Genomic DNA, 26,715 nt, shown 5'->3' on the forward strand with positions numbered 1-26,715 from the left:
GACAGTTGCTTGGGCGAAATCGTATGATCATGTCACCAGATAGATTCATCCTGTGGGGGAGGGCAATGGGAGGATGGAAAGGGAATAGGAAGGGGGGATAGGAGGAGGTGGGTATAGGAGCCAGGGAGGAGGGGGATAGGAGGTGGGGGGATAGGAGGTGGGGGAATAGGAGGAGAGGGAGGGGGGAATAGGAGGGGAGGAGCATGGGGGGGAGGCAAGAGGAGGAGAGGACAGGTGGAGAGGTCAGGTGGAGAGGTGAAACGTGGTGGGATGCAGGGGGGAGGGAAGGGGGGATTGGAGGGGGTATGGGAGGAGGAGGATAGGAAGGGGACAGAAGTGTAGTGAGAAGTGGGGAAGAGGGGATAGGGGAGGAGGAGGATAGAAGGGAGGATAGGAGGGGAAGGGGGATAAAAGGGGAAGAGAAGGAGGGGGAGGGAAAGGGGGCAGAGAAGGAGTGGAAGGGAGAGAAGGAGGGGGAGGGGAAAGGGGACAGAGAAGGAGGGGAAAGGGGACAGAGAAGGAGGGGAAAGGGGACAGAGAAGGAGGGAAAGGGGACAAAGAAGGAGGGAAAGGGGACAGAGAAGGAGGGAGAGAAAGAGGGAAAGGAGGGAGAGAAGGAGTGGGAGGGAAAGGAGGGAGAGAAAGAGGGAAAGGGGGGGTGAGAAGGAGGGGGAGGGAAAGGGGGGGTGAGAAGGAGGGGGAGGGAAAGGGGGGGTGAGAAGGAGGGGGAGGGAAAGGGGGGGTGAGAAGGAGGGGGAGGGAAAGGGGGGTGAGAAGGAGAGGGGGGAGGGAAAGGGGGGAGAGAAGAAGAGGGGGGAGGGAAGGACAGGGGGGAGGGAAAGGGGGGAAAGAAGGAGAGGGGGGAGGGAAGGACAGGGGGGAGGGAAAGGGGGGAGGGAAAGGGGGGAGAGAAGGAGAGGGGGGAGAGAAGGAGAGGGGGGAGGGAAAGGGAGGAGAGGAGGGAGGGAAAGGGAGGGAGAGAAGGAGGGGGAGGGAAAGGGAGGGAGAGAAGGAGGGGGAGGGAAAGGGAGGGAGAGAAGGAGGGGGAGGGAAAGGGAGGGAGAGAAGGAAGGGGAGGGGGAGGGAAAGGTGGGGAGAGAAGGGGAGGGGGAGGGAGAGAGGGGGAGGGAGAGAAGGAGAGGGGAGAGAGGGAGGGAGAGAAGGAGAGGGGAGAGAAGGAGGGGGAGGGAAAGGGGGGAGAGAAGGAGGGGGAGGGAAAGGGGGGAGAGAAGGAGGGGGAGGGAAAGGGGGGGGGGAGGGAAAGGGGGGAGAGAAGGAGGGGGAGGGTAAGGGGGGAGAGAAGGAGGGGGAGGGTAAGGGGGGAGAGAAGGAGGGGGAGGGTAAGGGGGGAGAGAAGGAGGGGGAGGGAAAGGGGGGAGAGAAGGAGGGGGAGGGAAAGGGGGGAGAGAAGGAGGGGGAGGGAAAGGGGGGAGAGAAGGAGGGGGAGGGAAAGTGGGGAGAGAAGGAGGGGGAGGGAAAGTGGGGAGAGAAGGAGGGGGAGAGAAGGAGGGGGAGGGAAAGGGGGGAGAGAAGGAGGGGGAGAGAAGGAGGGGGAGGGAAAGGGGGGAGAGAAGGAGGGGGAGGGAAAGGGGGGAGAGAAGGAGGGGGAGGGAAAGGGGGGAGAGAAGGAGGGGGAGGGAAAGGGGGGAGAGAAGGAGGGGGAGGGAAAGGAGGGAGAGAGAAGGAGGGGGAGGGAAAGGGGGGAGAGAAGGAGGGGGAGGGAAAGGGGGGAGAGAAGGAGGGGGAGGGAAAGGGGGGAGAGAAGGAGGGGGAGGGAAAGGGGGGAGAGAAGGAGGGGGAGGGAAAGGGGGGAGAGAAGGAGGGGGAGGGAAAGGGGGGAGAGAAGGAGGGGGAGGGAAAGGGGGGAGAGAAGGAGGGGGAGGGAAAGGGGGGAGAGAAGGAGGGGGAGGGAAAGGGGGGAGAGAAGGAGGGGGAGGGAAAGGGGGGAGAGAAGGAGGGGGAGGGAAAGGGGGGAGAGAAGGAGGGGGAGGGAAAGGGGGGAGAGAAGGAGGGGGAGGGAAAGGGGGGAGAGAAGGAGGGGGAGGGAAAGGGGGGAGAGAAGGAGGGGGAGGGAAAGGGGGGAGAGAAGGAGGGGGAGGGAAAGGGGGGAGAGAAGGAGGGGGAGGGAAAGGGGGGAGAGAAGGAGGGGGAGGGAAAGGGGGGAGAGAAGGAGGGGGAGGGAAAGGGGGGAGAGAAGGAGGGGGAGGGAAAGGGGGGAGAGAAGGAGGGGGAGGGAAAGGGGGGAGAGAAGGAGGGGGAGGGAAAGGGGGAAGAGAAATGGGGGGGAGGGAAAGGGGGAAGAGAAATGGGTGGGAGGGAGGGAGGGGGAAGAGAAATGGGTGGGAGGGTGGGAGGGAGGGGGAAGAGAAAAGGGTGGGAGGGAGGGAGGGAGGGGGAAGAGAAAAGGGTGGGAGGGAGGGAGGGAGGGGGAAGAGAAAAGGGTGGGAGGGAGGGAGGGAGGGGGAAGATAAAAGGGGGAAGATAAAAGGGGGAAGAGAAAAGGGAGGGAGGGGCAAGAGAAAAGGGAGGGAGGGAGGGGCAAGAGAAAAGGGAGGGAGGGAGGGGGAAGAGAAAAGGGAGGGAGGGAGGGAGGGGCAAGAAAAAAGGGAGGGAGGGAGGGGGAAGAAAAAAGGGAGGGAGGGAGCGGGAAGAGAAGGGAGAGAGGGGGCGAGTGGGAAGAGAAAAGGGAGGGAGGGGCAAGAGAAAAGGGAGGGAGGGGGAAGAAAAACGGGAGGGAGGGAGGGGGTAGAAAGGAGGGAGGGAGAAGAAAAATGGGAGGGAGGGGGTAGAAAGGAGAGTGGGAGAAGAAAAAAGGGAGGGGGAATGAAAAAGGGAGAGAAGGAGGGAGGGGGTAGAAAAAGGGAGAGAAGGAGGGAGGGGGAAGAAAAAAGGGAGAGAGGGTGGGAGGGGAAGAAAAATGGAAGGGAGGGAGGGGTAAGAAGAAAGGGGGAGGGGGTGAGGGGGGAAGATGAAAGGAGGAGGAGAACGGGGAGGGTGGAAAGGAGGGGAGGAGGCAAGGAGGGAGGGGAGGGGGAAGGAAGGAGGGAGGGACGGAGGGAGTGGAGGAGAAGAAGGTGGGAGGGGGAAGAAAAATGGGAGGGAGGGGGAAGGAAAATGGGAGGGAGGGAGGGGGAAGAACAAAGGGAGGGAGGGGGAAGCAAAAAGGGAGAGAAGAAGGGAGGGGGAAGCAAAAAGGGAGAGAAGGAGGGATGGGGAAGAAAAAAGGGAGAGAGGGTGGGAGGGAGGGGAAGAAAAAAGGGAGAGGTGGGAGGGAGGGGCAAGAAGAAAGGGAGGGAGGGGTAAGAAGAAAGGGGGAGGGAGTGAGGGGGGAAGAAGAAAGGAGGAGGAGAACGGGGAGGGTGGAAAGGAGGGGAGTGGAGGGGGCAAGGAGTGAGTGGAGGGGGGAAAGGAGGGAAGGGAGGGGGGAAGGAAGGAGGGAGTGCAGGAGAAGAAGGTGGGAAGGGGGAGAATGGGACAGTGGAAAGGGGGGGAAGGAGTGGGTGGGGGGAGCAGAGGGGAGGCGTGAAAGAAGCGGGTGGGCAGCGGGGAATCTGTAGGTACAGTATTGTGATGTTAATTAGAGAGCTCCCGGATTTTCACCATGCGACACTGAAGGAAAGGTGATATATTTCTAAATCAGGATGGTGTATGAGTTCAAAGGAAACTTGCAGGTGGTGGGCAAGTGCCATTTGGTAGCACAGTTGACGGCACCTTCCATGATTTTGCTGATGATTGAGAGTAGACTGGGGCGGTGATTGGCCATTTTGGATTTGTCCTACCTTTTGTGGATAGGATATACTTGGGCAGTTTTCCACTTTGTCACATAGGTGCCAGTGTCGTAGGTACGCGGCAGGTTCTGGAGCACAAGACTTGAGCACTACAGTTGGGGTGTTGCTGTGGTCCATAACCTTTGCACATCCAGTGTGCTCAACCATTTCTTGATATTCTTGAATCAAATTGGCTGAAGATTGGCATCTGTGAAGTGGGGACCTCAGGGGTAGGCCGAGATGGATCATCCACTCGGCACTTCTGGTTGAAGATTGATGCAAATGCTTCAGCCTTGTCTTTTGCCCTGACATGCTGGGCTCCACCATCATTGAAGATGGGGATGTTTGAGGAGCCACCTCCTCCTGTCAGTTATTTAATTGTTCGTCACATTCATGACTGGATTTGGCAGGACTGCAGAGCTTTGATCAGCTCCTTTGGTTGTGGAATCACTTAGTGCTATCTGTAACATGTTGCTTCCTTATTTTTAGGTATGCGTGGTGTTGTTCCTGGTATACTCACCAATACTAATCATTGTTTCAGGGTTAGTCTTCTGACTTGATTGGAATGGTAGAGTGAAGGATATGCTGGGCAATGCCGTTGCAGATTTTGGTGGTCTACAGCAATTTTGAGCTGCTAAATCTATTCTGAATCTATCCCATTTAGCATGGTTGTGGTGTCACACAACACAGTGTCCTCAGTGTGAAATCAGGATTTAAACCCCACGAGGTCTCTGCAGTGGCCCCTCTTACCAATGCTGTCATGGATAGATGCATCTGCATCATGTAGATTTGAGAGGTCAAGTAGGTTTTTCCCTCATTTTTGTCCTTCACCACCTGTCAGGCCCAGTCTGACATGCTACGTCCTTCAGAGGCCAGTTCAGTCAGTAGTGTTGCTACCAGGCCACTATTAGAGTCATAGAGATGTACAGCACAGAAACAGGCCCTTCAGCGCATCGTGGCTGTGCCAGCCATCAAGGACCTATCTATTCTAATCCCATTTTCCAGCGCTTGGCCCATAGCCTTGTATGTTATGGCATTTCAAGTGCTCATCTAGATACTTCTTAAATGTTGTGAGGGTTTTTGCCTCTACCACCCCGTCAGGCAGTGCTTTCCAGAGTTCAATCACACTCTGGGTGAATTTTTTTTTCCTCAAATCCCCTCTAAGCCTCCTGCCCCATACCTTAAATCTATGCCCCCTGGTTATTGACACCTCTGTTAAGGGATAAAGTTTCTTCCTATCTACCCTATATATGCCCCTCGTAATTTTGTATACCTCAATCATGTCCCCCCTCAGCCTTCTCTGCTCTAAGGAAAACAACCCTAGCCTATCCAGTCTCTCTTCATAGTTGAAATGCTCCAGCCCAGGCAACATCCTTCCGAATCTCCTCTGCACCCTCTCCAGTGCAATCACATCTTTCCTATAGTGTGACCAGAACTGTACACAGTACTCTAGCTGTGGCCTAACTGGCGTTTCATACAGCTGATGAACATTGAAATTGCCCATCTTCAGAGTAAATTCTGTTCCCTTGCTACCCTCTGCTGTTCCAAGTGGTGTTTGATATGGAGTACTGATTCATCAGCTGCAGAAGGGCAGTAGGTGATAAACAGCAGGAGCTGTCCTTGCCCATGTTTCATCTGACGCCTGACTTCATGGGGTCTGCAGTCAATGTTGACTCGCAGAGTCACTCCCACCCGGCTGTGCATCCTACAGTGCCGCCACTTCTGAGGACGGTCTGTCCTGCTGGTGGGACAGGACAATATCCAGGGATAATGATAGAGGAGTCTGGGACATTGTCTAAAATGTACGATTCTATGAATATAACTGTCAGGCTGTTGCTTGACTACTCTGTGGGACAGTTGTCCCAGTTTTTGCACAAGTCCCCACATTTTAGTAAGGAGGATTTTGCAAGTTGGCTGGTCTGGGTGTGCCTTTGTCATGTCTGATGCTTAGGTCAATATTTGGTGGTCATATTCTGGTTTTTTTTATTGGACTTTTTCATAGCAGTTTGACCAAACTGAGTGACTTGCTGGACAAATAAGGGTCAACCTCATTGCTGTGGGTCTGGAGTCAGATGGGTTTGTATAACAATCTGGTAGTATCATGGTCACCATTACTGATACTAGCTTTGTATTCCAGGTTTATTCAATTAATTGAATTTAAATTTCCCAGCTGCCATTTGGGATTTGATCTCATGTCTCCAGATCAATAGTCCAGCCAACTGGATTACTGGTCTAGTAACATAATCGCTATACTATTGTTCCCATCTTTCCACGTTCATTATTTTGGACCAATATAGTTGAGCAGAGAGGAAAAGAGTGTTGCATTTGGTTGATATCAAGATTGACACAATGATAGTTACCCCAATCAGAAGCACAGTTGCTGCATGTTGCAGGTTTTAATTTTTAAAAATTAGTCAGGAAAATAAATCATTGTGTCAAACCTTTGTGTTTAGAAACACAGCATTATCACATACTATTTCAAAATTAATCCTTTTGTTAGTTATGTGTATCTCATTATGATGAAAATGATGACAGCTCTATAGCTTTTTCCCCTCTTTAATCAAAATAAGATTTGCCGATCTTCTTGTATGAAAACTTGCTGTTTAAAAATGAGCACACAAAATCCATTTTGCAGCTGTTGTTATACAAACTGATTTCACATCTTGTCATTTGCTTGATGTAACTAAATATTTCTATTTCAAGTCACAATCCACTTTTAATTAAGACTTACTACTTTGTTTATTTCTAACTTAAGTATAAATAGAAAAGCTTACTTAAGCTAACCTCCACTTCCAAGTTGAACTCATTTAAGGTCATACCAACTCGGGTTATTTTAGGTCAGTTTAAAGAATACATGTAGAAAATGTACAATAGGAAGACTTTTTTCGCAAGTATGCATCCTAATATCTGTAATTAGAATAAAGTGCCTTGCTGTATCTTTTAGTGGACTATTAATATACTGTAAGTATGTAAATTCCGTGTGTATATGCTCTTGTATATGGATATAAATTAAACCTACTCAATGATGGGCTAAACTGCTTTATGTATAATGAAGTCATGTATATATAAAAGCTGAAGCAAATGTCAGGGGGCTAAGGGAAGTAAACATTGAATCCTGCCAAGTACAAGTCTTGCTGTGAAGGGAAAATTATAGTTTGGTTTGATAGCAGGAGACAAAAAATAATGAGCAGTTCCTGCTGTGATCTGCACCAATATGAAACTTCTGGCAGAGTTATTAGAGGACATGTTCTTGCAAGGATTTTCCCTAAAAGTTTCCTTACAAAAATTAAATTAAGCTGATGGATTAGAGGGGAAGAAGTAGGAATAGTGATGGGAATGAGGGGATGGTAGGAAAGGAGAGGGTAATGGAAAGGTGAGTAGATAGAATGGGAGTGAATGGCAGGGAAGTATGAGTAATGGGAGTAGAATTAGAAAATAGGCACTGAGGACCCGATTTTTGCCACATCACCTACCCTATATGCAGCCAGCAGCTGTTGGGGGCTAATTTCTTCACTACACCATGCCATCCACTGTCTCACTCTATAGGAAAGAAGTAAAACAGAAGAAAGAGAGAAACCAAGAAGAGAAAAGTAGCAGCAAAAAGACAATAGAGGTAGGAAGAAGTGAGAACATATTCTCTAACTTATCAGGCTGGATTTAGTGGAGCTGGAGGACTCCTGTGCCGGGCCGAAAAAGCATTGAAACCCCACCTCAGCCATTCGGAGCCCACCCACCCCCAGCTCTATTTAACGTGCCAGGCCAATTAACAGCCTGGCACCGGGATCCCCATCCCTTTAAATATGGGGGTCCCGCATCCAAGAGCTGCCAGACAATCAAAGGGCCAGCAGGTCAACAGTATTGGCAGTGCCACCAGGAGTGGTGGCTACTGCTGGTATTACAGGAGGCCTTGGAACCAAGCCCAGCACTGCAGACCTAGACCTCAGGTATGTGAGGTGCGGTTGCCATGACCAGGGCCCGGCAATAGGAGGAAGGAGGGTCATAGAGTCATTTACAGCACAGAAGAACGCCATTTAGTCCATCAAGTCCATGCCAGCTCTCCAGGGAGCTATGCAGTCAGTCCACTCCCTGGCTCGACCCCCATAGCCCTGCAAGTCTATTTCTCTCAGGTGGCCAACCAACACGTCTTGACGTCATTGATCATCTCCACTTCTACCATACTTGTGTGCAGCGAGATCGAGGTCATTGCCACCCACTGCATAAAGTGCTTCCTCATATTCCCCTGCCTCTTTTGCCCAAAACTTTCAATCTGTGACCCCTAATCCTTGTACCATATGTTAATGGGAACAGTTTTCCTTGTCTCACTTATCTAAGCCTGTCATAATCTTTTACACTTCTAATAAATCTCCCCTTGGGTGGGTGTTGAGTGCAGGGAGAGGGGTTTATGGGAGGTGGGTGGTTTTCCGCCGGGGCCCTTCATGGGCCACAGATTTCCCACAGAGGAGGTCCCCCTTAGCCCGCAGGGGGGGTCACCTCATTTTACTGGGCAAGATCCTCGCACGGCGGAGGACCCCCTGCCACTGGTGTACTTCCAGTGGCGATGGGAAGGGGCTCTTAAGTGACTGATAATAGGTCTCTTAAGGGCCTCAATTGGCCTCTGCAAGGGAAGGCTGTCTTTGGCCTATCCCGTCCCCGACTAAACTTTGGTGTGATGCGACGGCGTTGTGTTGCAGCTGTGGAATGCTGTAACTCCTGGTCACCAATGCGATCCAGGACAAATGTGTCTGCAGAAAGTGTAAGCAGGATTATAGGGAGGGGGAAGAGATACCTGGACACTTGGTACCAGAAGACAGTCACATTCTTTAGAATAGAGTTGTCTGTTTTGGTCAGCAGTGAGGGATAGGAGGTTGTGATCATCAGTGAGGCAGGTAAAGGGACTGAGCAAACAGTAGTGGAGGAGCCTCAGCCTTCACAATTGTCAAACAGGTTTGAGGTGCTTGCAACCTGTGAGGACAAGAGGGAGGTCTGTAGGGTGGTTGAGCAGACTGGCCATGGCACCACGGTACAGGAAGCCATTCAAGCGGGGGGAGCAAAAAGGGAACTAGTGGTTGTTGGGGAGAGTATAGTGAGGGGGATTGACACTGTTCTCTGCAGAAAAGAGTGAGAGTCCAGAAGGGTGTGTTGCCTGCCTGATGCCAGGGTTCAGGACATCTGCTCAGGGCTGGACAGGAACTTACAGTGGGAGGGGGAGGATCCAGTCATCATGGTCCATGTAGGTACCAACGAGATAGGCACGACAAGGAAAGAGGTTCTGCATAGTCAGTATGAGGAGCTGGTACCAAATTAAGAAGCAGAATCTCAAAGGAAATGATTTCTGGATTATTACCTGAGCCATGTGCAAATTGGCATAGGGCAAATAAGATTAGAGAAATTAATGCATGGCTGAAAGACTGGTGTGGTAGAAGTGGGTTCTAGTTCGTGGGGCACTGGCACCAGTACAGGGGAAAGTTGGGACAGTCTTCACCTGAACCATGCTGGGACCAGTGTTCTAGTGAACCACATAACTAGGGAAGTAGTGTTTTAAACTAAACAGTGGGGGCAAGGGAGCAAATTTGGGAAGATATAGTAAGTCAGAGTAGAGACAAGGCAAGAGAGAAAGCTATTAATATGGGAAATGATAAATAGACTGTGACAGGAAGAGACAGAGAGTACAAATCGAAGAGTAAATCAGCAGATAGGCTAGAGGTTACAAAAATAATAAAAGGACAAAACTAAAGGCCTTGTATCTGAATGCACATAGCATTCGAAACAAAACAGATGAACTGAGTGCAAATAGAAATAAATAAGTACTATCTGATAGCCATTACAGATATGGCTGCAGAATGACAGATTGGGACCTGAATATTGATGGGTACATGACATTTAGGAAGGACAGGAAGCTAGGAAAAGGTGGAGGGATGGCTCTGTTAATTAATGATAGGTTATCCCTCGCTTTGTGTTAATATTAAGTTCAGGAAACCAGGATGTAGAAGCAGTTTGGGTAGAGATGAGGCATGATAAAGGCAAGAAATCACTTGTGGGAATGGTGCACAGGCCCCCTAACTAACTACACGGTTGGACGGGGTACAAAGGAAGAAATAAAGGAAAGGTACGGTGATAATCATGGGGGATTTTAATCTACATATAGATTGAAAAGATCTGATGGGCAGAGGTAGCCAAGGTGAGGAGTTCATAGAATGTTTTTTGGGATAGTTTCTTAGAACAGCACATTCTGGAGCCAGCCAGAAAGCGGCCTGTATGGGACCTGGTATTGTGCAAAGAGATAGGATTAATTAATGACCTCAGTGAAGGTGCCGCTAGGCAGCAGAGATTATAATATGATTGAAGTTTACATTCGGATTGAGAGAAGAGTGGGTCTAAGACTAGTATTTTAACCTTAAATAAGGGCAATTATGAGGGCATGAAAGCAGTGCTAGCTAAAGTGAATTTGCAACGTAGGTTAAAGGAAAGCTCAATAGAGGTGTAGTGGCAGACATTTAGGGGGATATTTCAGAATACAGAGAATAGATGCATTCCAACAAGAGAGAAAAATTCCATGGTTAACTAAAAAAGTTAAAGATAGTATAAAAATTAAAGAAAAAGCATATATTTGCACAAAGATGGGTGGCAGGTCAGAAGATTGGACAGAATATAAAAAGCAGCAAAGAATGACTAAAAGATTAATAAGGAGGGAAAAATTAGGGTATGAGAGAAAGCGAGCTAGAAATATAAAACAGATAGTAAGAGTTTCTATAGATATTTAAAAACGGAAAGTGTTAACAAAGTGAGTGTTGGTCCTATAGAAAGTGAGTCTAGGGAATTAATAGTAGAAAATAAGGAGATGGCAAATGAATTGAACAGGTATTTTGCGTTGGTCTTCACTGTAGAGGATATAAGTAACATCCCAGAAATAGCTGTAAATCAGGAAATGGAAGGGAGGGAGGAATGCAAGAAAATTACAATCACCAGAGAAGAATTACTGAGCAAATTTTTGGAGCTGCGGGCTGACAGGTCCTCGGGTCCTGATGGACTTCATCTGAGGGTGTTAAAAGAAGCGGTTAGTGCGATAGTTGATGCGTTGGTTTTAATTTTCCAAAATTCCCTATATTCGGGAAAGGTTCCATTAGATTGGAAAATAGCAAATGTAACTCCTTTATTCAAAAAGGGAGGGAGACAGAAAGCAGGAAACTACAGGCCAATTAGCTTAACATCAGTCTTGGGGAAAATGTTAGAAGCTATTATTAAAAACATTATTGAAAAATTCAAGGTAATCAGGCAGACTAAACATGGTTTTGTAAAAGGGAAGTCACGTTTAACCAATTTATTGGAGTTTTTGAGTGCTGTGGATAAAGAGGAACTGGTGGATGTGCTGTACTTAGATTTCCAGAAGGCATTTGATAAGGTGCCACATCAAAGGTTATTGCAGAAAATAGAAGCTCATGGTGTAGGGGGTAACATATTGGCATGGATAGAAGATTGGCTAGCTAACAGGAAACAGAGTAGGCATAAATGGGTCATTTTCTGATTGGCAAGATGTAACGAGTGGTGTGCCATAGGGATCAGTGCTGGGGCCTCAGCTTTTTACAATTTATATAAATGACTTGAGTATTGCTGAAAATAAAGACATGTTGACGAAGCTTTTCATCTTGCACTCATCAGGACAATTGCAAGAATAACCACTGTGAGGGAAAACAACAACTTATACCATTTTTCCTCACATTGGTTATTCTTGCAATTGTCCTGAAGAATGCAAGATGAAAAGCTTCAACATCGTGTCTCTATTTTCAGCAATACTCAAGTTCTGTACTACTAAATGACTATAAATGACTTAGATGAAGGGACCAAAGGTATGATTGTTAAATTTGCTGATGACACAAAGATAGGTAGGAGAGTAAGTTGTGACAACAACATAAGGAGGCTACAAAGGGATATAGATAGGTTAAGTGAGTGGGCAAAGATCTGGCAAATGGAGTATAATTTGGGAAAATGTGAAATTGTCCATTTTGGCAGCAAGAATAACAAAGCATATTATCTGAATGGTGAGAGTTTGCAGAGCTCTGAGATGCAGAGGGATCTGGATGTCCTAATGCAGAAGGTTAGTATGCTAGTACAGCACATAATTAGGAAAGCTAATAGAATGTTATCGTTTATAATGAGGGGAATTGAATACAAAAGTAGGGAGGTTATGCTTCAATTATACAAGGTATTGGTGGGACCACATCTGGAGTGCTGTGTACAGTATTGGCCTCCTTATTTAAGGAGGATGCAAATGCTTTGGAAGCAGTTCAGAGAAGGTTTACTAGACTAATACCTGGAATGGGCGGGTTGTCTTATGAGGAAAAGTTGGACAGGCTAGGCTTGTATGCTGGAGTTCAGAAGAGTAAGAGGCGACATGATTGAAACGTATAAGATCTTGAGGGGTCTTGACAGGGTGAATGCAAAAAGGATGATTCCTCTTGTGGGAGAGTCTAGAACGAGGAGTCACTGTTTAAAAATAAGGAGTCACCCATTTAAGACAGGTGAGGAGAATTTTTTTCTCTGAGGATCGTGAGTCTTTGGAACTCTCTTCCTCAAAAGGCAGTGGAAGCAGAGTCTTTGAATATTTTTAAGGCAGAGGTAGATAGATTCTTGATAAGCAAGCGGGTGAAAAGTTATTGGGGGTAGGCGGGAATGTAGAGTTGAGGTTACAGTCAGATCAGCCATGATCTTGTTGAATGGTGAAGCAGGCGGGGTCAAGTGGCCTACTTCTATTCCTAATTCATATTTTTGTATTCCCCCCACTGCCTGCTTCCTGTCATGATTCTGTAGTTACCCCCCCCCCCCGCCCGCCCGCCAGCTCCTAGCCCATCTCCAGAAGCCCATAAAATTCAGCCCATCATGTGCAATATAAGAGGTATTTACAGCTACTGTTTTCTTCCTTTGAACACTATGTAGTCAACCACTCATGATCACTAAATCATTTAGACATTTACAATATCAAATCAAAATAGCATGAAGTAATCCAATTCTCAAGCACAGAAGGAGCTGTGATGAAATTGTCAAGCATGAGGCATATTAATTTTATCTCATGGACATTAAATTTCAAACTGTTGTTGAAGTGAAGAAAGGACTTGCTTTAAAAATTGCCAGATCTTGGCTGGAAAGATATTTGCATATTAATAGACAGTGTTTGGAAGGACAAAGCAGCCATTCCCTGACACATTCAGCCCACAATGGACTTTTGAGCACTAGACGTTGAAGGTGGGGGGAGCTCACATTCCAGGTTGACTGCTAAGATAGCCAAATACACAAAAGGACATGGTCAAACCAGCTAGTCACATGACTAACCTGCTGGGCAACCTGAGTTTTTTGAATTTGTACAAACAGTTTGGGCATAAAGCAGAATGCTCCTGGACTGAGAAGATCTCTCTTGTCTGGCTCACTGCAGCCTCTCCTGTCTGCCTGCTTCCATCCCTTTCTCACAAACCTCTGAATCCACTGAAGACACATGAACCCCAAGAGAGAAAAGTCTCCCACAGCGAACAAAGTTTAAGAAGAATACTGGGCCCCAACGAAAAGGAAGATCTAACTACAATCAAGGACTGTGCAGTGAGCTCGAAGACCCGTAACAAAAGCTGTTCAGATATTGCCTCAAACTTTTCCACTTTAGTTCTTCTCTTTTCTGTCTCTATTTGCATGTGTGTATCGCGTATGCATGCTAGCGTGGGCACGTCATGTATCCATAGGCGTCAACCTGATTAGAGTTCAAGTTTAATAAATTTCAACTTTTCTCCTTTAAACCTAAGAGTGCCTGTTTGTGCTGGTTTCTTTGCCTTATAATTGGAAAGCAGTACACAAGGATTCACCAAGGGTGAGCTAAAAACACGGTGTGTTTAAAATTTAAACCCTGTTACAGTAAGACCAGGTGAAGGCTGAGAGGGACCCCTTGACACCTTTCTCACCTGGTCGTAACAGAAATTTGGGGGTTCATCCAGGATTGACCCATAGACAAACGAGAGAAATTGGAAGTGGGAAGCCAAATTATTCCCAGTCAAAAACAGCAAGATTTCAATACAGCTTTTCTTGTGGTTGTGTGTGCTTGAATACTAACGTCTACAACTGAAGCTGGTAGCTGCCAAGCCACAGTGAAGTAACTTGGAATTAGTTACAAGTACTGAGTCTGGAGGAGTTGAGGAAAATGGCTGAGCAGTGTGGGATCACTATACGTGGCAAGGCTGGGAAGTTTAAACTCCTAAGGCTAGTGGCCAACCATTTTTCTCTTGAATCTGAAGAAGCAGAAACAGGGTTAGAAGTAGATCCTAACAGGATATTGCTAGCGAAGCTACAATTGGAACAATGGAAACTTGAATTAGAGGAGAGGGAGAAAGAGCCTTCCAGAAGGAACGTGAAGAAAAAGAAAGAAGGGAGAAGGAACAGGAGAGGGAGAAAGAGAGAGCCTTCCAGAAGGAACGTGAAGAGAAACGAGAGAGAGAGAGAAAGAAAGACAGGAGAAGGAGAGGGAAAGAATATTCCAGAAGGAATGTGAAGGAAGAGAGCTGAAGCAGCTTCAGTTAACTAGGGGGTAACAGAGTAACCCCAGTGAAAGCTTGGCCAATATGGAGCAGCATAATTCAGGGCTGCATACAGAATTGTTAAAACTAGTTCAGCTAATTCCAAAATTCAATGAGGAAGATGTAGAAGAATTTTTGTGTCCTTTGAGAAACTGGCAAGGCAGCTAAAATGGCCAGCTGAGACCTGGCCTCTTTTACTACAACGCAAGCTAACTGGAATAACCCATGAGGTTTATTCCCTGTTGCCAGATGAGTGTTCATCAAATTATGAATTGACAAAAATGTTATCCTCGGGGCATATGAATTAGTACCTGAAGCCTATCGCCAAATGTTTAGAACCCTTGAGAAGCAAGCTAATCAAACTTATCTGGAGTTTGAAAGAAGTAAGCAGCTGGCTTTTGAGCAGTGGCTGAGGGCTCTTAAAGTACAGCTCAGCTATGCGAATCTCAGCGAAGTAATTTTGTTAGAGGAATTTAAACACCCTCTCTCACTCTCCATAAAGACCCATGTAGAGGAGCAGCAGGTCCAGAGAGCCTGGCAAGCAGCTGTTCTGGCCAATGAGGTTGCTTTAATTTATACGTCAGTTTCCCAGGGGAGAACCTTTCCTAGTCATCCCCACAAATCCGAAAAGGACAAAGGGGAGGTGATAGGAGCCCAAGCGGTCCTGGGAGAGAAAGGAAAGCAGGAGACACAGGGGGCCCTCCTCTACCCAAAAAGGAAGGTGCTGGGAGCAAGAGTGAGACCCGAAGACCTTTGTGCTTCCATTGTAATAAAACAGGACATTTAAAAGCTGACTGCTGGAAACTAAAGGGAAAAGCTGAAGGGTTAATCAGGGCACACCCACTCAGTGAAGAGGAGAACCTAATGGAAAGCACAGCAGAACAAGCTGCAGCTTTAACTGCAGTAAGAGTGAGATCCAGGAAGCTTACTACTGCAAGTGCAGGAAAAATTAGTAGGATTCCTGAAGATTATCAGGGTTTTGTGTCTGAAGGGAAAGTACCCCATACTCTTACAATGGGCTTGCTTGCCCCATTCGAATTCTCAGGGGCACAGTGGCCACTAGATCCCTTTTACTGGGAAAAGGCCTGACCTTTGCCCCAGAGAGTGCAGTGAACACCAAAATGGTGGTGAATGGTATTGGAGGGCAGTGTATGCCTGTACCCGTACACCTGGAGTGTGACCTAGTTTCAGGACCGGTGACCATAGGGATTGCCCCTAGTTTGCCTGTGGATGGGGTTGACCTGCTCCTAGGTAATAATCTGGTAGGGGCAAAGGTGGTGGCCCCCCCCCCCCAGTAGTGAAAGAAAGACCGCAGGGGGTCAGAGAGATAGGACTGTGGCAGGAGATGGACCCCTGCAGTTTCCCTGAATGTGTAGTGGATCAGGCCATGATCAAACCAGCTCCCCCAGAGGAGACTGAATTATCACTGCAGGCAGATGACCAGGTCTGCCTGTCTGAGACTTTCTTTGGAAAGTTAGGACACCCAGGGAATGAATTAAATGGATTTTCCCTAGCTGAGGCTCAACAAGCTGACCCAGTGTTGCAAGAGTTAGCACAGGATGCCCAGTCTGAAAGTGAAGCAGAGGGAATCCCGGATTGCTACTATTTAAAGAATGAGGTACTGATGAAGAAATTGAGTTCTCCGCACAGACCTGAGAGCAAGGAGTGGACTGTAGTTCACCAGTTAGTGGTGCCACAGAGGTTCCGGAGAGAAATATTAAGAAGGGCCCACGAGACTACAGTGGCTGTATTTGCCGGTATACGGAAGACCAAAGCCCGCATAAGACAGCAGTTTGACTGGCCAAAACTTCACAAAGATGTGGTGGAGTATTGCAGGAGTTGCCACATGTGCCAGGTTGAGGGGAAACACCAACCTACAGTGAATCCTGCAGCCCCAAGTCCTGTACGGGTGTTAGGAGGGCTGGTGGACTGTAAGGGACCCCTGCTCAGAAAAAATGGACAGGCAGGCACAAGGCTGGCAAAAGGTTAGACAGAGAAGGGGGAAAAAGTGACCAAGAGGGTAGGTTAAAGGATGTCTGGGAGGAGTTCCGGATGAAAACCTCTACTGTCCGGTTAACCAACCCCGAAAAATGTGCAATGTTAGACCCCACATCCTCCTACGTAGATGAAGACACTGGAAGCACCCCACCAGAGTTGCTAACAGCATTTATGGGAACCTGCAGAGACAAAGAAAGACCTCTAGGGGGCAGAGAAACAATGAGGGTGATGCCTCACGTAGTCGAAGTGCCACAGGGGAGTGCAGTAGTGTCTGCACAAATACCTGCAGGCAGGAGTGTCATCTGGAACAAAGGGGAGATTAGCAAAGAATCCACCACCACAGTCAGAACCAAAGAGAAACCACCCATCCCCCTTTTCAGACCTCAACAGGAACAAAGACCCGAGGCAGCCATGGAAATGGGCAAAAGGAAGAGAAACATCCCCCCCAAAAAACACATGTTTATTGGGATGCCAGAAAGGGGGCAATTAAAGCAGCACTGGCGTCAAGAGAAGACAGGCTGTACTAAGTTTTAGGATTTATGAATGAATGAGAGAAATGCATGTTTTTTTCTGTATCTTACATTTTTTGCCAATCCTTTTATTGAAATGTGTTTTTCTCAAATCGCATTTCATTCCACTGCATGTGAAGGTGTCATGCTGGCCCCCACCTGCCAAACATGAGGCATATTAATTTTGCCACATGGTCATTAAATTTCAAACTGTTGTTGAAGAAAGCACTTGCTTTAAAAAAATTGTCAGATCCTGGCTTGAAAGACATTTGCATATTAACAGACAGTGCTTGGACAGGACAAAGGACCATTCCCTGGCACATTTAACCCACAATGGACTTTTGATCACCAGCTAGTCACATGACTAACCTGCTGGGCAACCTGAGTTTTTTGAATTTGTACAAACAGTTTGGGCAGAAAGCAGAATGCTCCTGGACTGAGAAGATCTCTCCTGGCTGGCTCGCCACAGGCTCTACTGTCTGCCTGCTCCCATCTCTTTCTCACAAGTCTCTGAATCCACTGAAGACACATGAACTCCAAGAGAGGAAAATCTCCTACTGCGAACAAGGTTTAAGAAGAATACTGGGCCCCAACAAAAAGGAAGAACTACCTACCATCAAAGAGTCTACAGTGAGCTCGAAGACCCATAGCAAAAGCTCTTCAGATATTGCCTCAAATTTTTCCACTTTATTTCTTCTGCTCTTTTCTGTCTCTATTTGCATCTGTGTATCGCGTATGCGTGCTATAGTGGGTGCGTTGAGTATCCATAGGCATCAACCGAATTAGAGTTTAAGTTTAATAAATTTCAACTTTTCTTCATTAAACCGTAGAAAGCCTGTTTGTGCTGGTTTCTTTGCCTCATAATTGGGCCCTGTTACGGTACATACGAATTAGGAGCAGGAGTAGGCTACTCGACCCCTCGAGCCTGCTCCACTATTCAATAAGTTCATGGCTGAACTGATTACTCCACAATTCCACCTACCCAGATAACCTTCCCCCCTCGCTTATTAACAATCTATCTACCTGTGCCTTAAAAATCTTCAAAGATTCTCCTTCTACTGCCTTTTGCGGAAGTGCGTTCCAAAGGCTCGTGACCCTCTGAGAGAAAAAATTTCTCCTTATCTCTGTCTTAAATGGGTGACCCCTTATTTTTAAACAGTGACCTCCTAGTTCAGGATTCTCCAACCAGGGGAAGCATCCTTTCCACATCCACCCTGTCAAGATCCCTCAGGATCTTATATGTTTCAATTAAGTTGTCTCTTATTCTTCTAAGACCAGGTGAAGGCTGAGAGGGACCCCCAGACAGCTTTCTCACCTGGTCGTAACAAAAAAAACAATGAAATGGAAGAATTATGAATTTAAAAAGTCAACTGTCAAACAAAATCTCAAGAATATGGAGATTTATACACAGTCAAAATGGAATAGTGGCCACGTGACCCCCTTCCTGTGCTGGGAGTCCAGAAACACATCTGCACAGATATGGCTTGTTAATCTCAACTGAAATAGTTCTGGGAAATAGCCCTGCTGAAATTGAAAGGCGCTATTGCATGTTAATGACTCTGAACAACATGATTGGGTTAACAGAGGATGCTGGAGACAGTCTGGCTCATAAGCAAACCAAGATAAATAAGGTGTGTAGCAGCAACATCATAACAATGATTCCCATTCAAACATCAAATGATGGCCATGGTTACTATATCTTGTGTGGTTACAACAGGGAGAGGGCCATGCGTATCTGAACAGAAACTCCAATGTGATAGATTTTTGACCTTAAAAAGGTCGCTCATGGAGAGAGAGATGGGGAGATCAAGCCATCATCACATGGCATTCAGGCAATGAAGCCAAATGATTCGAACAAAGGATATTTTAATTATTTACCACAAAACATATATGCTACACCCGTGAGACCCAAAGTGTGGCTATGTGGTCTTTTTGATATGTTTGCAGGTGCTCCTCCGTGGTATGATCCCTGCAGCATCAGCTGGGCTGGATGCAGGCTGCTGATTAGGCTGACCCTTGGCCTGTGAAGACTTTGATGGGCATCCTCTGGCTGCTTGGGGGCATCCTGGATCCGGACTCTTCTCGGGCGTTGTGGCTGCTGGAGCTGGGCTCACTGGCAGAGGAGCTGAGGAACCGGTGGCCACACTCTGAGCGCCCTGAGGGAAGCGCCCAGATGTGAATGACAGCCTCTCCTCCTCCCTTTCAAAGCTGTCTTGAGCCTCCCTGCTCACCAGAGAAGGACCAAGAGTTGGACAAGGATCCGGGCTCCTGTTTCTTCTCTTGCCACTGCTGTGCTGAGCTCATGGACCAGTGTGCAGCTCTGCACGCATCTGTGAGATCTGGCTCTCCATGGGGGTCGTCAACCTCTCGATGGAGGAAACCATGCGTTTATAGGCCTGAGACATGGCAGTAGTCATGGCATGGATGGACTCCTCCATCGTCTGCACATGGCTGTGCATGGCCTGTGGCATCTCTGCCAGATGTTGCCTTACCTCTCTTTGCAACTCCAGCATGCCCTATGCTGTCAATACCGGAGGCACATCATCATCCTGGGGCTCAGCCTGGAGCTGGCCACCCACAGTCCTCTGACTGTCGGAGGCCTCAGCTGTCTCAGCCTCAGCCAGCTGCACAGGTGCATGTGTGGTGCTTTCACCAGCTTGTGACCCAGTTTCCAATGCCGAGCGGATACCACCAAGGTGAAATTATCTGCGCTGGTGGAGGATGCAGGAAAATCATGGGATGATGCATCCTCTGAGTGGTCCTCCTCCTCAGAGGTGGATGACTGTCCCCCTGTGGCTGCGGACCCCTGCGAATGGAAACCTGCATGAGCGAACACTAATATATGTAAGGAGAGAGAAGCAGAGTTAAAGTTTCAGATCTGTGACTTTTCATCAGAACTGGCAAAGGTTAGAAATGTTTTAAGCAAGTAAAGTGGGGGTGAGGGGGAAAGAGAACAAAAGGTAAGGTGTGTGATAGGACAGATGGCTGGAGAGATTAACTGACCAGGAGGTCATGGGCAAAGACAAAGAGAGTGTGCTAATGATGTGGTGAAAAACAAAGCATTAGTGCGGAGAGAGTGTTAATGACAGAATAATGAACAGCCCTAGCCAAAAGCACAATCATGAAAAACCCAGTTTAAGGCAGACACATGGTAAAAAAAATCATAAAAGAAAAGAAAATAAGATCATAAAAAAGGGGCCAGCTATGCTCTGAAATTATTGAACTCAATGTTCAGTCTGGAAGGCTGTAGAGTGCCTTAATGAGGTGTTCCTCGATCTTGCGTTGATGTGCACTGGAACACTGCAGCAGGCCAAGGACAGACATGTAGGCATGAGAACAGGACGGTGTGTTGAAATGGCAAGCAACCAGAAGCAGGCACCGGCGCCATTTTAAAAGGGCTTCAAGCACTTACATGTAGTTTTAATTTTTAAAGTTATACATACAGAAAGTTAAATTAAAAAATTTAATAAAAGGTAGAAGCCCTCTGCCACCCTCCCATGACCAAACAATTTATTAATTGCCCTCTTCCCCCCCCCAAAGAAAACTTACCTTGCGATACAGACCTTCTCCCTAGTCACCAGAAATGACAATGGCAAACACAGCCCTGTTGACCCTCCAAAGTCCTCCTCACTAACATCTGGGGACTTGTACCAAAGTTGGGAGAGCTATACTACAGACTAATCAAGCAACAGCCTGAAATCGTCATACTCACCGAATCAGACCTTACAGACAATGGTCCAGACAATGCCGTCACCATCCCTAGGTATGTCCTGTCCCACCGGCAGGTCAGACCCAGCAGAGGTGGTGGCACAGTCGGGAGGGAGTTGCAATGGAGTCCTCAACATCGACTCCATACCCCATGAAGTCTCATGGCATCAGGTCAAACATAGGCAAGGAAACCCTTAAATGTCCATCACCAAGAGTGGCTCGGTAGCACCACTGCTGGCCGAGTCCTAAAGGATATAGCTGCTAGACTGGGTATGCGGCAGGTGGTGAGGGAACCAACAAGAGGGAAAAATATACTTGACCTCGTCCTCACCAATCTGACTGCCACAGATGCATCTGTCCATGACAGTATTGGTAGGAGTGACCATCGCACAGTCCTTGTGGAGACGAAATCCCATCTTCACATTGAAGATACCCTCCATCATGCTGTGTGGCACTACCACCGTGCTAAATGGGATAGATTTTGAACAGATCTGGCAATGCAAAACTGGGCATCCATGAGGCTGTGTGGGCCATCTGCAGCAGCAGAATTGTACTCAATCTGTAATCTCATGGCCCGGCATATCCCCCACTTTACCATTACTATCAAGCCGGGAGACAAACCCTGGTTCAATGAAGAGTGCAGGAGGGCATGCCAGGAGCAGCACCAGGCATACCTCAAAATGAGTTGTCAACCTGGTGAAGCTACAATGTAGGACTACTTGCATGCCAAACAGCGTAAGCAGCATGCGATAGACAGAGCTAAGCAATCACATAACCAATGGATCAGATCTAAGCTCTACAGTCCTGCCACATTCAGTCATGAATGGTGGTGGACAATTAAACAACTAACTGGAGGAGGTGGCTCCACTAATATTCCCATTCTCAATGATGGGGGAGCCCCGAACATCAGTGCAAAAGATAATGCTGAGGTATTTGCAACAATCTTTAGCCAGAGTGCCAAGTTGATGATCCATCTCAACCTCCTCCTGAAGTCCCTAGCATCACAGATGCCAGTCTTCAGCCAAATCAATTCACTCCACGTGATATCAAGAAACGACTGAAGACACTGGATACAGCAAAGGCTATGGGCCCTGACAACATTCAGGCAATAGTACTGAAGGCCTGTGCTCCAGAACTTGCTGCGCCCCTCGCCAAGCTGTTCCAGTACAGCTATAACACTGACATCTACCCGGCAATGTGGAAAATTGCCCAGGTATGTCCTGTTCACAAAAAGCAGGACAAATCCAACCTGGCCAATTACTGCCCCATCAGTCTACTCTCAATCATCAGTAAAGTGATGGAAGGTGTCGTCGACAGTGTTATCAAGAAGCACTTGTTTAGCAATGACATGCTCACTGATGTTCATTTTGGGTTCTGCCAGGGCCACTCAGCTCCAGATCTCATTATACCCTTGGTTCAAACATGGATAAAAGAGCTGAACTCAAGAGATGAGGTGAGAGTGACTGCCCTTGTCATCAAGGCAGCATTTGACTGAGTACGGCATCAAGGAGCCCTAGCAAAACTGGAGTCAATGGGAATCAGGGGGAAAACTCTCAGCTGGTTGGAGTCATATCTAGCACAAAGGAAAATAGTTGGAGGACAATCATCTCAGATCCAGGAAATCACTGCAGGAGTTCTTCAGGGTAGTGTCCTAGGCCCAACTACCTTCAGTTGCTTCATCAATGACCTTCCCTCCGTCATAAGGTCAGAAGTGGGGATGTTTGCTGATGATTGCACAATGTTCAGCACCATTTGCGACTCCTCAGATACTGAAGCCATCCACGTCTATATGCAGCAAGATCAGGATAACATTCAGGCTTAGGCTGATAAGTGGCAAGTTACATTCGTGCAGTGACCATCTCAAACAAGAGAGAATCCCTAGTTGGTTTCATGATGTATTGTTCTAAAAAATTATCTCGAATCCTTTCTATGAACTCTTCCTCCAAACTACCATTGCCAATTTGATTTGTGCAATCGTTATGAAGATTAGAGTTCCCCACAATTATTGCATTGCCTTTGTTACAAGCACCCATTATTTCTTTAATAGTACTTTGTCCAACCAAATAGCTACAGTTAGGGGGCCTGGAAAATACTGCCACCATTGTTTTCTTCCCCTTATCATTCTTTATCTCCACCCATACTGATTCTATTTCCTGAGTCAAGATCCTTTCTCACTATGGTCCTTACATCATCCTTTATTATCAGGGCTCCTTGCCCCACCCCTGACTTCTTTTCCATTCTGCCTGCCTTTTTGAAATGTCAAGTATCCTGGAATATTTTGTTCCCAACCTTGGTCACCTTGCAGCCATATCTCTGTAATGGCTATTAGACCAAACCCATTTCTATCTATTTGTGTCACTTGTTCATCTATCTTTTTGTGACTGCTTCATGCATTCAGTTAAAGAGTCTTTACAAGACCATGAAACTGACTGAATTTATCATAATGGATAGGTAGATGTTGAAGGACCAGGCTGCCATGGCTGATGACCCCAGTTAAAAGCTCCACACAGCAGCAAAGGGAAGATACAACCTGGCCCATGCCACCACCCAAGTTATTGTTGAGCACACCATGGAGAAGGATAATTGACAAAAGCTGCTGTGAAGTACTGAGGGCTGATATTACTTCCCTGATTTCTTCATCTTGGGAAGAATCTAAGGAAGAGAAAAGGAGTGAAAATTGCAAAGCATGCCCCAGGCAATGGCTTCCAAGACATGTAAGATTATATCACTCTTAAGTAAAGCTGCTTTGCAAATGTAGCCTCTTGCTTTGAGGAATCAGAAAATAAGTCATTGTACACAGGATCATAATAAATGGACTACGGTCCTTTGAACTGTAAGCTTGAAGGGAAATACAAAACTTTGATTTGTCCAGTTAACAGCCAATTATTTTAAATCTAACAGTCAGTTATAAAACATCCAAACTAGTCAAGGCTGTTTATGTCACTGGATTTCTTCATTAAGCTAAGTTATCACAAGATAATAGAACTGATAGGAAACTTTGCAACAAATATCCCTTTCCTAAACAGATATTTATATAGCTGTTTTAATTTGTGAGGCATGATCAATTGCTTTGAAAAAATATATGGCCTTTTTAAAAAAGAAGTAATGCTTGTACTTATATAGCCACTTATCACATATAAACATCTCAGTGTTTCATAAAAAGTATTACTTTTGAAGTGCATTGCCCCTGTTTTTCTTTTAAAACCACGCTGGCTACTTTGGTCTTATCGTCAAAGAAAAGCATGTAACATCCTCAAAGAGCTCTTGAAAATTTTCTCTACAACTGATGTTGGGCTAACTGATCTTGGAGTAGTTCCAATCAGGAAAGTGGAAGTCAACACTTTAAACAAACCTGCAGGCCAGTGTAGCAGCACTTGAGTTATTTCCAGCTGGGTGTTATTGAAGTGCTTAGCGAGTAATAACTATACATGACTCAGGCAGCCCCAGGTTAGCATACAGTTATAAATGCTAATTTTCATGTAAATAAATGGAGCATTTAGGAATACACAATGGTTTTACTAATTAATATTTGTTATGAACGCTGGATTTATTAACATAATTATGTTTTAAAAATTGTGATTTTTAAAAGTTTAAGATGGAGTCCGGAAGGTCACATCCACTCTGCTAAAGGACAAGACAGAAATCTTGTTTATCAGGACAACAGAGAACATAGATTAAAGACTTATATTTTGAAAAAACAGAGACAGCAGAGGTAACACCTGAAGAACAAGTGGTTTCACCCTCCCAGACTTTCAGGTCGTAAACAAGGAGTCAGTGATTCTGAAAATGCAAATGTACCAAGCAGCTGTTAACACCTGGGAACAAGGGCCAGATGGCTGTGAAACCAGACTTCTGAGCTTTGCACATTAGAACATATTGACTTTTGAGTCCTGATAAATTTAACAGATTTTCTGAAGGCAGGCAGATTGTAAGAAGGGAACCCAGTGATTGCAGCCTCAGAGAAGGCTGTAAGGAAGACAACCAGTGATGGCGGCCTCGAGAGAGAGAGTGAATACCTGCTCTCGGAAGCCTCATACAGCAAAAGGCTGTGAAGACTTGAATCTGATTTGAAAGTAGAAGCTTGCAGAGAAGTAGAAGACCAGAAGATTAACAGGAATCACCTTATTCACGGATATCTAGGTCGGAAATACTTGGAGATGTGAACAAAGAGAACATTGATTTTTGAAAAGGTCTGGGAGATCCAACCCATTGCAACAGGGAGAAGTTTGGAATTTTTAACTGCTAAGATTTTGCCATCTAAAAGTACTGTGTAATGTCTAAGTGTGGTGTAAGGCTTTCAAGTATCTCTAGAAGTAAAGAAAATACCTTTCTTTGTAATCTGGGGTATCAGCTACTTACAAAGTACTAATTAGTTAATGGGGATTTCCTTTAGTTGTTATAATAAAAGTCTTAAAACCTGAAATCTTGTGTAATTCTTCAAATTGGTCTGGGTTCATATCTTGTATTTTTAACGTTAACGGTCTCACTGAGGTCTTAACAATGTGTATCAGTAGAATAAGTTGTGCAAGTGAAATCCTGAAATGCGAGTCCAAATGGGAGTAGAAATGAAAAACTGAAGGGTTTCTCCTACTGGAAAATAATTTTTAATTATACAAGTGGAAAGTTCGGGGAGTATTTTAGACTGAAGATACTCCCCACAGGATGCCCTTCTTTCCTTGTAATAAAACTGATTATATTCCATTTGCATGCGTATGTGAGGGGATACTGTCTTCTGATGTGTTTTTCTAATTTAAGTCTCTGATTTGCATATTTATTAAAAGGTACAGAGTGGGATTACTTTCTTCTTGTACTCAAACCCCATAATTACGTCAGGCATTACTCAAAAATATTAATTATAATAATCCGTTTATGTTCATCTAAAGTTCTATCTGCATGATTCATTTTTAAAATCAGCAGTTTGTATAATAATTGAAGGGAGTGGGTGCCCTTGTTAGCAACTCTTAATGATAAGGCGGCATGCCAGCACTGATAAAATGTATTTATATTATTGCAACACGTAGAGTGCCAAACAAATACAGATATTGAAACTTGAACTAGAAGTAGATTTCTCCTCTAGAAGATTTTGTGTGTCATTTTGAAAATCTAATTTGCAATAAAGTTAAAAATTACTGTGTAGTATAGCTTCAAAAACCTTATCTATTTTAACAGAGGAGAATATAGCCTTATGGATTCATTAACACTTGTATGAAATGACTCAGTTTTATTTAGAGATACAGCACTGAAACAGGCCTTTCGGCCCACCAAGTCTGTGCTGACCATCAACCCCCCATTTATACTAATCCTACATTAATCCCATACCCCCAGAATTCCCCTACTACCTACACGAGAGGCAATTTACCTATCAACCTGCAAGTCTTTGGCTGTGGGAGGAAACCAGAGCACCCGACGAAAACCCACACAGTCACAGGGCGAACTTGCAAACTCTGCACAGGCAGTACCCAGAACTGAACTTGGGTCGCTGGAGCTGTGAGGCTGCAGTGCTAACCACTGCGCCACTGTTCTCCTCAATTTTTTATTCCACTCATCATCCATTTGACATCCTGCAATGGGAAATCATTTGATAAAGTGTTAGGTGTGATAAAACCAAACAGGATATTTAAAAAAAAATTTAACAAGAATAAAGAAAAATTACATAAATTATTGATAATGGCAGAGAAGAAAATGGATATCTTTCAAATTTACGAAAAATCTTATCCTTTGTACCATATGATACAAAATGACAGGTTCTAGTAGTTCTTGTTTAAGATATCATAGAAATCATAGAAATTTAAAGCACGGAAGATGGTCATTCAGCCCATTGTGTCCGTGCCAAATGACAAGGAGCCATCCAGCCTAATCCCACTTTCCAGCTTTTGGTCCATAGCCTTATAGGTTACTTCAAGTAGCACTTCAAGTGCATATCAAAGTATTTTTAAAATGCTTTGAGGGTTTCTGCCTCTACCACCCTTTCAGACAGTGAGTACCAGATCCCCACCACCCTTAGGGGGGGAAAAATTCACCTCTAAACCTCCTATGTCTTACTCTAAATCTATGCTCCCTGGTTATGGACCCCTCAACCAAGAGGAATATGGCCTTCCTATCCACTCTATCTAGAACCCTCATAATTTTATACACTTCAATTAGGTCTCACCCTCAGCCTCCTCTGTTCCAAAGAAAACAACCCTA

At 46.0% G+C, this 26,715-nt stretch overlaps 1 pseudogene; it reads left to right on the plus strand.

Annotated features, from left to right (window-relative positions):
- Positions 1 to 1,308: 1,308 nt before the first annotated feature.
- LOC137368689 (TATA-binding protein-associated factor 2N-like) lies at positions 1,309 to 2,265 on the plus strand (annotated as a pseudogene).
- Positions 2,266 to 26,715: the final 24,450 nt, after the last annotated feature.

This window comes from Heterodontus francisci, chromosome 4 (genome assembly GCF_036365525.1).
Source record: "Heterodontus francisci isolate sHetFra1 chromosome 4, sHetFra1.hap1, whole genome shotgun sequence".
Classification (NCBI taxonomy): domain Eukaryota; kingdom Metazoa; phylum Chordata; class Chondrichthyes; order Heterodontiformes; family Heterodontidae; genus Heterodontus; species Heterodontus francisci.